This window comes from Lynx canadensis, chromosome D4, assembly GCF_007474595.2.
Source record: "Lynx canadensis isolate LIC74 chromosome D4, mLynCan4.pri.v2, whole genome shotgun sequence".
Classification (NCBI taxonomy): Eukaryota; Metazoa; Chordata; class Mammalia; order Carnivora; family Felidae; genus Lynx; species Lynx canadensis.
Window position 1 is genome coordinate 80,243,947 of NC_044315.2, and position 13,147 is coordinate 80,257,093.

At 41.8% G+C, this 13,147-nt stretch overlaps 1 long non-coding RNA gene across 1 annotated transcript in view; it reads left to right on the top strand.

The window, feature by feature from the left end:
- Positions 1-10,956, top strand: part of LOC115500043 — a 19,078-nt gene extending 8,122 nt beyond the window's left edge. Inside the window, exon 4 of the long non-coding RNA XR_003964356.1 lies at positions 10,815-10,956. This is a non-coding gene — a long non-coding RNA (uncharacterized LOC115500043). The remainder of the gene's footprint in view (positions 1-10,814) is intronic.
- The last annotated feature ends 2,191 nt before the right edge of the window (positions 10,957-13,147 follow it).

Sequence of the window (13,147 nt, forward strand, 5' to 3'; positions counted from 1 at the left end):
AACCATAACAGAACCAACAACTACAAGAAGGACCCAAACTGACAGGTCAGAAATTACCCAACACCATAATTGGATTTGAGCCCCAGCCTGGCCTCTTAGGAGCTGTGTGCCTTTGGATAAGTTCCATGAGGTCTCTAATTCTTCATTTCCTTGCCTCCAAAATGAGGAAATCGTAGTATCTAATTCCTCTGGTGGTTGTGAAGAGAAAATGAGGTAAAGCATGCCAAGCTCTTAGCAGAGTGCCTGGTATGAAGAAGCCCACGGGAAACAGTAGCTGCAATTACATTTCTGAGGGCCCATCAATAGCTCCTGAAGCAGTCTCTCCATGTCTGTTGGGAAAGAAAAACACCTTTATCTGCTGTCACAGCATTCAACTGAGATCAGAAGAGTTTCTGCAGAATAATAAAAGTAATTGGGAGAGGGAAAGACAACGGGACAAATGGGAGAACAAGACTCCTGTAGGTTCAGCTGATCAGAGAGACTGGCTGGAATAGGGTCCAGGGCAAAGGGTTGGGCCTTCCCTTTTCCATTCCTGCTGTGCCACCCCAAACACACACATTTTGGGAAGGGGTTGAGAGGGGATAGGGCCCACATATTTGAACCTCCCTCGTACACTGTGAGGTCTAATTAGGTTGTCTCTGACCCTGTCAATTCCCTCCTTAAACACTCCCTCCCCCCCCCCCAAACCTTCACATAGCAGTTAATGTTTTAAGTTTTTTTTAATGGATGGTACTTCTGTTTAAAACTTTAAAGTCTGCTGGATAAGGGAATCTGAGGTTTCAGAAGTTCTGTGTTCTCTTCCCAAGAAAGCTATGAGAGCCAAGCTATGAGAGGCTGCCAGGTGATCACACATCACAGTTAACAGGGCATTCGCTCATCAGTGATTCACTCTTCAGTGACTAATGATTGTACTTGGACTTGAGCTCCTCTCTCCTCCTGTCCATCGGAGCCCCTCAGGGCCCCCATCCTGTTTTTCTGCTCAGCCTCGAATACTGGCAGACCAGAAAGGGTCTATGGATGCCTTTTGAGCCAAGCCTCCATTATGCAGAAGGGAAAACAGAGATCTGAGATGTTAACTGACTTGGTCAGCAGTTGCTCAGCAAGCCAGTTTAGACCTATGATGAAAAACCAGACTGGATTCCTAATCTATTGCTTTTCTAACACTTAAATTCCAACTCTGTAGCCTATTAGCTCTTAGATTTGGGCAAGGTTTTGAATCTCTCTGGGCCTTAGTTTCCTCGTCTGTAAAATAGGTATATGGTACCCCATATTGGATTGTTGTGAAGGTTAGGAATATATCTAAAATCCCTCTCCACCATAACCTGCCCCCCTTATTCCCATCCTTCTTGGGTGGCCATAATGTCAGGTCCCTCCTGGAGGAGATCCCTGCAGACTCCAAGCTTAAATCTGGGCACTGCTGCTGATTTCCCTGGGAGAAGAGGGACTAGCACTTCAGTATAGGTGAGGACTTAGTTATTTTAGAATCCCCAAAACACAGCATCTGTGACACAAATGAAACTTTTGAGAGCAGATAGACATAATTTTAATGAACTGTTAGGCTTAAAAGTCTTCATCTCTCATTCTTTGGTCTTGCTAAAGATCCTTTTCTTCTCCAGATATTGGAAAGAAAACAGGGAAAAGGGAACGTGAAGGAAAAATTCTTTCTTGCCTTCGAATGTATTCTGGGTTTTACAGGTTTAATGTCTGACCTCCCTCACTGTGAACTAAGGAGGAAAAGTACGTTTGTGTTACTGCTTTATACCTGATACAAGATGTAAAACAGAATGTATGTACAAGATGTAAAAACAGAAACAACAAATGATCTGTTTCATCGATAAATGAATACAGGGCAGCTGGGCTTCCCTAAGTGAAGGGTGCCTTCAAACAGTCTCTGGATTTTTTTTTTTAAGTTTATTGTATTATTTGATGCCTTCAAACAATCTTTGTTTTTTAAGCATATTTAGTTTTGGGAGAGAGAGAGAGGTAGGGGAGGGGCACAGAGAGAGGGAGAGAGAGAGAATTCCCAAGCAGGCTCTGCATTCTCAGCCTGTAGCTGGACGCGGGGCTTGAACCCCGGAATAGCGAGATAATGACCTGAGCTGAAGTCAAGAGTCAGATGCTTAACCCACTGAGCCACCCAGGCGCCTCCAAACAGTCTCTGTTTTAGGACAATAGCTGGAGTTGCTGGTTTTCAAATCTATTAGGACAACTACTTCCTGCTTCCGGGATTCCTACATCTATTCTGGTACCGAAATGAAAAAGCTGGCAGAACGGAGCATTTCAGACATGCTCCACAAGAGGGTGTAACAGGCCCATGCCAGGCCAGCTCCCCAGTCAGAACTCCTGGGCTTTGGTCAGTGGTCCCAGTTGTGTTGCACAGATCTGGTTTGGCAGTTGTATGTCCTTGGGCCTCTGTTTTAGTTCCTCTCTTTTCCGAACTCAGGAGGAAGTGCAGAAGCTTTGAGAGTCAAGTGTACTCGGATTAAAATCCTGGCTTTGTCTGTCATTTGTGGAGACATTGGCCAATGAGTTAGCATCCTGAGCTATTGTATTAGTGATCGGTAACTTCTTCCCAAGGCTGGGGAATCACAGAAAAATAGACTCTTGGTGCAAGAAGGGACCTTCGAGATTGGCCAGTAGAATCCCCACATTTCACATATGGGGAAACTGAGGCCCAGGCTAGACCAGAACCCAAGACTCTGAACACTTGAGCCTATGCTTTCCATGCTATACCCAGCTTCCCCCTTCAAAAACACATCAAGCATTACAGCATTCATCAATGAACAAATGAATGAAAGGTAAACAACCCCTTAACTAACAAGTCTGCGCCTTTGTAGAGCAAGGGCTGTGGATCCAGACAGAAGCATGGAATGGAGTGCTACATCCATCTCAGCTTCAGTGGTGACTAACTTGAGCAAGTTACTTGCCCTTTGGTACCTCACTTTCCTCATCGCAACAGGGGAGAGGGGAAATAATTGGGGATAATGATAATACCTAGCTCAAAGGTATTGTGAGGATTCAGTGAGCTCACACATTAAGTGCTCAGCTCAGTGCCTGGCACCTAGTAGGCAATGGGGCAGTGTCACTTCTTATCATCTAAGCCATGTAACCTTTCTGAGCCTCAGTGTTCTCATCTGTAGCATGAGGTTTTATATAATGTTGTGAGGAGGATTAAGTGGTTGAATCTTTCCTTGCCTCTTTTAGCTTCTGATGGTGGCTGTCAATCCTTGCTCTTGCTTGGCTTCAAGGTACATTGTTCCGATCTCTGCTTCTGTCATCAGCCACATGGCATTTTTCCGCTGGTGTTTCTGTGTCCCTTGTCTCTGCTTATAAGGACACAGTTCATGTTGGATGAAGGGCCTCTCTTGCTCCAGCATGACCTCGTCTTAATTGCATCTGCGAAGACTCTATTTCCAAATTAGGTCAAATTCACAGGTACTAAGGGTTAGGACTATTTCAACATACCTGATGTGGGACACAATTCAAGCCACAATGCCCATTAAAAGATTTTCAAAAAACTCTGAAATTTTACGAGTTCTTCCAATTTATTAATAATATTTATAATTTATGTATAAGTTAACATAATTACAATTAATTTTATTTTGTTGGTCTGTATAAATTAATGTTATTTATTATAGATATTATATAAATTCAAATTCTGTTAATAAATTATTGATTAAATTATTTAAATCAAGTAGTTATAATTTGTGAACTGTTAGAACAGTTAATTAATTAAAAAAAAAAAAACGAGGTGTGTCAAACAAAGCATTTCTGTGGATCTGAAAGGTGCTCGGACCGTCACTTTTCAACCCCCGGTTCATGGACTGTCAGAGTGGTCTTCCCACAAAGCAAATATGATGCTGTTACTCCCTCCATGATGGCCAATAGCCAACAAATGGCCCCTTCCAAAGAACACTTTCAGCTACATCTCCCCAGTCCTCTTATAAAGCCTGTGCTCAGGTGTGGCTCCCCCGTCTTAACCTGACCCAGGACAGATCTTCACTGCCAGACCTTTACTTACGTGTTTCCTCCAGAAATAGTCCCCATCTTTCCCATCCCCCCTCCAACCACCAACATACCCCCAAGTTCCTTCTGCTACACATCATTCAAGGCCCAGCTCAAAAGCCACTTCCTCTGTGAAACCTGCCAGACTCAATTCTGTCCCCCCACCCCCAGCTCCATGTATTTGCAGTACCTCATTTGTGCATTTGCAGTACATCCCCCAGTTTTCCCAGTATCATAGTGAGGTTCTACCATTAGCTGCTTCTCCCACAAGGCTAGAACGCCTGGAAGTCAGGAACTTACTTTGGTCATTGTATTAATTTGCTGGGACTGTGACAAAAATTCTTTGCTTGAGCTAACTTTGGTCACCCTCCTGGACCTTCTCTTAGACCCATCTGTGCATTTTGCTATAAAATCCAGTTTTAGTAAGAACCCTACTAAGTCATTTTAGCAAGAACCCCCAACTCTTGATACCTGATCACCCTCACCGTCCAATCAGGTTCCTCATCCTCCACCATCCATTGAGTGATGTCTCAACACTGGGCCTGTCTTCAATTAAAATCCTGTTAGGTTGATATAGCCAGTAGCCCCCCTAATCCCTGTTGTTTCCTCTTAGTAAATTTCCATCCCCTGACCCCACGCTACTCCCTGGCTACAAATTCCTACTAGCCCGTGGTGTGCTTGGAGTTGAGCCCATCTCTCTCCCCCATTGTAAAATCCCATCACAGCCCCTATACCTAACACTAGTCCAGAATAAAGGCTTCCTTACCATCCTGAACAAGTGTTACTGAATTTTTTTTTTCATTTACAGATGCCATAACAAATATCACAGATTGGGTGGCTTAAACAACAGAAATTTATTTTCTCACAATTCTGGAGGCTGAAAGTCCAAGACCAAGATGTCTGGGGGTTGGTTTCTTCTGAGGCCTCACTCCTCAGCTTGCTGATGGCCGTCTTCTCCCTGTGTCTTCACGTGGTCTTCCCTGTGTGTGTCTCTGGGTCCCAAATTTCCTCTGCCTATAAGGAGGCTAGTCGTGTTTGATTAGGGCCCATCCTGATGACCTCGTGTTGGCTTCATTACCTCTTAAAAACCTTATCTCCAGATACAGCCACATTCTCAGGTACTGATGTTAGGGCTATCATCATATGATTTGGGGATGGAACACAATTCGGCTCATGACCGTCATTTTTAATTTTTTAATAAGCCAAATAATATAGAAACTTATTATTACTACTACCTCAAACAATACAGGTAAAGCTAAAGTCCCCTGTTTCCCTACCTGACTCCACCCAATCATTAACACTGCTATCAGATCTATTTCTAAGCCTCTGTACGTATGGATGCATATACACGAAGATATAACTTTGCTGTTTTTTTCTTTTACGTAAACAAGATCATATTGTCCATTTTGTTTTTGCAAATCTCCTTCTCTTTCTTCTTCTTCTTCTTCTTCTTCTTCTTCTTCTTCTTCTTCTTCTCCTTCTCCTCTTTTTTTTCTTCTTCTCCTCCTCCTCCTCCTCCTCCTCCTCCTCCTCCTTCTCCTTCTCCTTCTCCTTCTTCGTATGTATCTATCCCATTGCTGCCCTGCCCCAGGGCTTAAGCATGTTCAGGCATTTGTTGAAATATTGAAAAGAATGAAAGCATGGAGTGTAATTTTGCTATGAATTTTCTGGCAGTCACCTAATATTATAGTCTCATTTTCCTTGTGTGTAAAGTGGAGGACAATAACTATAATACTCATCTCCTCGTTGTTTGGCTATTAGTAGTTATCCGTCACCTTATTTATTTTTGTTTTTATTTGTTTATTTTTTTAAGTAGGCTTCACGCCCAACAAGGAGCCCAATGTGGGGCCCAACATGGGGCCTGAACTCACAACCCTGAGATCAAGACCCAAGCTAAGATCAAGAGTCGGACGCTCAACCAACTGAGCCATCCAGGTGCACCAGTTATCCTTCACTTTAATACTCAGCCAGTATTGTCCAAACACCTGTCCTGAATGACCATCAGAGGTCCAGTATCCTTATTCAGTTTTACTTCCTTGACATTTCTTCCAACCCAGGGAACGCTTTAATTTTCCACAAATCCATCCTAGTAGGTTGCTAATTTCTGTTGACCAGGCAGCTCATCTGCTGGCCTGTCTGCAGCTGTTCTCTCCGCTCTTCTTTTGCCCAAAGACCCAGACTACTAACTCAGTTCCCCAAAGAGCATACCTAACACTGCAAGGTTTAGCTTAAGGAATTTTACCAATGCCTTCCTGATAGCATCATTATCATCCTCATTATTATCACCATTATTATCTCTCAGAGAAGCCTCTGGATTCACTTCTGCCAACATTTCCCTTTCACAGGTGAGGAATCAGGCATTCAGAGAGGGTGAGGGACACAAAGGCATTAAGTCACTGAACCACATTGTGCGATAGTCATTCTATTTTCCATTATCTTCCATTTCCTCTGAATAAATCAGGAAAGCCTCCTGGAGTATCTAATATCCTTGTAAAAGTTCTCTAACACGTGCTAGTCTCCCTTTCTAACAAGAGAGCAGGCAACAGTATCTAGCTAGAGTTTAATCACACTGTTTTGTTTTCCTTGTATTTATTTTTATGGAAATGATGATTTCCCATTGATGTAACCTCATAAATGTCTTTATTATTGAAAGTGAGTAGACTTACAGAAAAATATTAAGTGAACAGTGATGTAGGTAGTCCATTGAAATGGCAAAATTGTGCAATTTGGGGCCTCAAGGCTAGGGAACACTGCACATAACAATGAGGAACTTAAGACCGGATGCCAGAATCCATGGCCTGGCCTGGCCTGGCCTCCTCAGTCCCCAGGAAGGGGGATGGCGCCTCTCTCCCCAGTTCCTGGCAGGGACCACAAGGAGAGGCCCCTTGACCCAGCCGAGCTCCAGCCCCAAGAAGAGCCAATTCCAGACCCACCAGGAGCTCAGCCTTTCCTTTATGCTGCCTTATTGTCCCACAGGGCTCCATTTCAAGGGAGATCTCCGTCTCTCTTCATGTAACAAAAGTCCCCAGCACTGTTTTTCCTCAAACAAAAAAAGTGCAGTCCGTTTTCTCTTCCAGTGTAATTAAAATGGCAGGCAGCTTTGCAATGGCAATTTATTAAAGGTCTGTAAAGTGTTCAGTCACAAGAGTAGCCTCCCTTTCCTGGCCCAGCCACCAGATGGGGGAGGGGTGTGCTAACAGCTCCCTCCCCCCCCCCGCCCCATTCTGTGAGAAGACTTTTCCTAAAGCACAGCCCTGACCTTGGCCCTGGCTTGTTCTGTTCAACGTGCCTGCTTCTCTTGGGCTAGTCTTCTTGGCTTAGCATTGGAGGCCCCTCACAGTCAACCCACTATAGTGAGTAGAAGCTCATTGGGCCAGAACTTGGGATTCTGGGGTTCTAGTGCTAGAGTGACTCCTAATTTGCTCTGTGACCTCTGCTGTTTCCTTCCCCTCTCCAGGCTTGTTTTCATTTCAGTAGTAGGAAGGGATCAGAGTCTCCTCCAGGGCTGACTTTCTGTTTCTGTGGCTGGAGCCTGAATTAATTGACCAGCTCAAGATCAAAGAGGCTGAAAGAGCCAGCACTGAAGTCCAAGCCTCAGACTTGACCACCCCCAGCCCAGTCACTAAGAAGACTTTGAGGCTTTGCCCCTTGAGATTGTTCTGGGCCTGAGTGCCCTATGTCAGGAAAAACAGGTCTGCTGGTAATTAAACTGGGCTCCCCACTTCCCAAGGGGTTTCCTTACCTAAATAACCAAACACAGAGCCCTAGAGAGTGAGGAAGCTGCTCACACTTGACCTCTTTTAACTCTCTCTCATCCCATCCCAAATGACTGGTTCCAGCAGGAGAGTTTTCTGTTATGTCTTTTAAAAAGGAGAATGTTTTTGGGGCGTCTGGGTGGCTCAGTCGGTTAAACATCCGATTTCGGCTTGGGTCATGACCTCACGGTTTATGAGTTAGAGCCCCACGTTGGGCTCTGTGCTGACAGCTTGGAGCCTGGGGCCTGCTTCGGATTCTGTGTCCCCCTCTCTCTCTGGCCCTTCCCCTCTTGAGCTCTGTCTCTCTCTCCCTCTCAAAAATAAATAAACATTAAAAAAAAAAACAAACAAAACTATGTTATTTAAAAAAAATGAAAACTATGTAATTAAAAAAAAGGAGAATGTTTTTGTTTTGTTTTTTTTTTAACTTGTCATAAAACAGATGTTCAGCATGAAAATTTTTGGACAGTATAGAAATGTACAAAGAAGAGAGTCAAAGTCAACTGAAATTGAGTAAAACCTTGGATTGCAAGTAACTTGTTCTGCGAGTGTTCCGCAAGACGGGCAAACATTTCTAATAAATTTTAACTTAATAAACAAGCGATGTCTTGCAATACAAGTAGTACAAACAGGTAGTATGTGGTACTGAATGTCACATGATCACAGCTGAGCCAATAGTTCTTCTCTCTCTTCTCTCTCTTGCTGCGAGATTGTGGGTGATGTCTCCCATGCTCAGATGCTCGGTCTCAGGCTATGGTGTTTGGCAGAAATCAGTGATTTTTCAGAACGTTGGAAGGGGTGCCCACAACTGGCACTAGTGTATTTTTTGTAACTTCAGAGCACCTATGGACGGTCCTTTGCTTTTCCATAGAAGGATAAGCTTAGGAATGCTTTGCTTCATTCTAAGTCATTGGATAGGTTCCTTGTTAAAGTTGCACGAAAAGAAGAAGATTCCATTGAGCCAATAGAGAGCAGTGATTCCATTGGTGACAGTGAAAGTCATCCTACACAATAACCCTCCTCTCTCTTGTCTCCCTCACACCAGCCACGAAGGTTTTCAAAGGGAAGTGCAGGTTAATTTATTTTTCTTTATATTTTGTATTTTCTTTATTATATTACAGTATTGCGATAATTTTTGTATGAATATTTTTGGGTTGTGGAACAAATCATCTGAGTTTCCATGATTTCTTCTGGGGAAATTTGTTTTGATATTCAAGTGCTTTGGCTTATAAGCATGTTTCCGGAACAATTTATGCTCGTGAACCAAGGTTTTACTGTATTATTTACCTACCCCTGCTCAAGGTATTCTTTTTTTTTCCAAGATTTTATTTTTAAGTAATCTCTATATCCAATGGGGAGCTCGAACTTACAACCCCTGAGATCAAGAGTCACACGCTCCACTGACAGCCAGCCAGGCACCCGCCTGAGATAGTCTTCATAAACATTTTTATGTTCATCCTTCTTGGCTTTCTCTAAGGAATATAAAGACATGTATCTCTATAGTGAAGATAGGATCATACTAGAAACACTGTTACAATTTTTAAAAAGTCAATATCGTGACTTGCTTACAAACATAAAATGAACACTTGTCAAAGGTTGTAATTTTTTTAAAGATTTTATTTTTAAGTAATCTCTACATTGAACATGGGCCTCGAGCTTAAAACCCTGAGATCAAGCATTGCATGCTCTACTGATTGAGCCAGCCAGGTGCCCCTGTCAAAGATTGTATTTAACAGTAATTAATGAAAGAACCAATAATAAACTAAAGCCAGTTCAAAGGAGAATCAGATCTATCTATATCTAGATCTATACATAAATTTGCCAATAGATGCAGAGTCAGTTATTATCTTTAGAGCAATAAAGTGGTGTTTGAAATCATCTCTTAAAATTGTACATTTTCAGGCCAAGATCAATTTGCATTTCTGTGGGCAAGAATAGTTCACATTACCGTAACTTTTCTGAAATTTGCAGGGTTGTGAAATAGCCTAGTCAAAGACAGTGAAAGACTTAGACCCCTGTAGAATCAAGTATAGCATCCAATATTCCATTGAAAGGACACTCAGTAAACTTCCAAATGTTCACCTAAATGTATATTATGGTTATAATAGCTCATATTTTGGGGGTGCTTACTATGTGCCAGGCACAGAGATATGAGTATTATCTTATTTAATCCTCACAAGAAGACTGTGAGGTAGACTCCATCGTCACTCCATTTTTACTAATGAGAAAGATACAGAGAGGTTAAGTAACTTGCACGATGTCACATAGCTAGGAAGTGGGGAAGCCAGAATTCAACCCCCTGTTAAAGAACAAAAGTTCAAGTTAATTTTAAAGATCTAATTAGCTTTATGAATCGATTTGTGAATTGGGCAGCATCCCATCTAGCAAGTAGAGGGCAGCTCAAAGGGCTACAGAAAGGGACAGCTTTTTATTTGATGATGATTATTTTTTAATGTTTATTTTTGAAAGAGTGTACAAACAGGGGATGGGCAGAGAGAGAGGGAGCCAGAAAACCTGAAGCAGGCTCCACACTGTCAGCACAGAGCCCAACACGGGGCTAGAACCCACAAACTGTGGGATCATGACTCAACTGACTGATCCACCCAGGCACCCCAAAAGGGAAAGGTTTTTAAAGACAGGGCAAGGAAATCATAACAGGAGAAAGGATTATTTTGGGTGAGGTCACCTTCCTTTGGGGGACAAAAGGGTCTTAATGGGTGGATTATCTCATCTCCCTTTGGGGACTGGAGAGGGCCCATGTGACAGATCAACTTATTGGTGCTGAGCATATTGCTAACTGACCTCTGAAAACTATCTCTGGGGGAGGTTGAGACTGCAATTAGGTTAGCTACTGAGCCCCAGTTTGGTGACATGGCCTAGCGTAACCGACTCTCTTTTGGACGTGTGGTTTTCTTTTTAACACCCCTAACTATGACATTATATCATCATTTATCCAACTTTTGATTGATGCATATTTGGGTTGTTTCCAGTTTTCTTTTTTTTTCAATGATGAACGTTTCAGAAAATATCTTTATGTCATCCTCTACTTTTCAGAATTCCTCGAAGTGGACTAGCTGTGTTCAAGGACGTGTGCATTTTACCCTCAATAAATGTGGCCAACATGCCCTCCTCCAAAAAGCAGAATCAATTTACACTCCCATTAGCAGCCAGCTTAGCAGAGTTTATTTTCCCACATCTTTGCCAACAGTGAGTAAGTACATCAATCTTTTCAGTGTTTGCCTGATAGATTACAAAAAAAAAAAAAGATTTCTTGGTGTTATTTTAATTAACACTTCTTCTTAAGGCAAGAGTTTTTCAGGACTCTTTTAGATGAATAATTGTCAATGCCAGAGATTACTTTGTACCCTCTCTCTTTGCCCTGTAGGGCAGATATTTAAACTGAGCAAGGTGCCCAGTGGGGAAAGGAACTGTGCAAGGCCATCCTGTGAGTTAGGGGCAGAACTGGGGCTCTCCTCAGAGTGTTCTGAATTCTTTCAGAAATAAATAGAGCCTTTCTTTTGAGCCTCTCTGACACCAGTGTTGTTTTTAGTCTGAATACCAGAGGGAGTAACGGGGACCCATCAGAAGTAAGCCCTTTGGATTAGTCCATCAATGGAGGTGATATAATTAGCTAGGCCATGTGAAAAAGAGAAAACTGAATTTGCTACCTTATCACCAATGGACCAAACACTTAAATGTTTAAAAAAATGTTTTTAAGATAAAATCAATAAATAAGTAGACTTTAGGAAAAATATGAGTAAATCCGTTCTATGATTTATAAAACAAATCACAAAGGTTTAACAAATTTGATTACTAAATGCTTTAAAACATGTGGCAAAACCTCCACAAATGAGTTTGAAAGACAAAAGGATACTGTGCACAAGATCCCACTTGTTAAAACAAAAAACACACATCAGAAATTACTTAGGCACATACCAATTGTTAGACCAATAAGACTGAAAAGGATAACGCCTGTGAACATGCTTTGCACAAAGGCAATTTTCCCCAATGTAGGCATGGTTGTTAGGACTGTTATCGTGATCTTTCTGGTTTCCAGTGATGGGGCCAAAATCTGTGCAAAAGCGTCAGACAGGGGTGCAGGTATGAATCTAATGGGAGTCCTCTGTGCTTCCTGGATTTTGATGTCTGTGTCTTTCCCCACGTTAGGAAAGTTTTCCACTATGATTTGCTCACATAACCCTTCTACCCCTATTTCTCTCTCTTCCTCCTCTGGGACCCCTATGAGTCTGATGTTGTTCCTTTTTAATGAGCCACTGACTTCTCTAATTCTTAAATCATGCTCTTTTGCCTTAATCTCCCTCTTTTTTCTGCTTCATTATTCTCCGTAATTTGTTCTCTATATCACTGATTCTTTGTTCTGCCTCATCCATCCTTGCCACCGTGGCATCCATTCATGATTGCAGCTCAGTTATGGCATTTTTAATTTCATCCTAACTAGTTTTTACTTCTTGTATCTTTGCAGAAAGGGATTCTAATCTATTTTCAACTCCAGCTAGTATTCTTATTATTGTGATTCTAAATTCTGGTTCAGACATCTTGCTTGTACCTGTGTTGGTTAAGTCCCTGGCTGTCGTTTCTTCTTTCTCTTTCTTTTGGGGTGAATTCCTTCGTTTCATCATTTTGAAGGGAGAAAAGGATTTAATGAGGTAGAAAAATTTTTTTAAAAATTAAAGTTAAAAAATATTAAAATTAAAAAAATGAAACACACACACAAAATTGAATAAATGATGCTAGATCCTAAGTGCGTTTTGGTATGGGCGTTTAAAGTGCTTGATAGATTAGAGAAAAAAGGGGAAAGAAGAAAAAAAAAGGAAATTGTTTGAAAATTTGAGAAAATGAATACACTGAAGTAGACTAAAATGAAATGATGGAAGTAAAATAGAATTTGAAAAAATTTACACAAAAGTAAAAAAAAAAGCACAAAAATTAAAAATATTTTTAATAAAAATTGAAAATAAAAATGAATTTTTTCTCTTTCTGTATTCAAGAAAAAGAAAAGAAATGAAAAGGAGAAAGAAAGAAAAAAGAAAATTAAATAGATGGACCTAACAGACTGACACATGACCGAAATTACTTCGTTTTCCCCTAGAAGTCATACTATGAAGTGCTTTATAGTCCATAAACTAACCAGGCGGTGAGACTTCTGTTGAACAGCGAGGTTGGCCCAGTTGGGCGGGGCTTAGTGTAACAGCTTCATTCTCCACTAGATGGCGCTGCTAGCCTACTGGGGTGGATTGTTGTGGCGCTTGTAGGTGCATACGAGCGTGCGCGGGAGTGTTGAAAATGGCATCACCCAGCTACTCAGTCTCTAGTATCGGAACTCTGTTCTCCCCGATCAGCAATTGCACATCTGTCCTTTGTCTTCA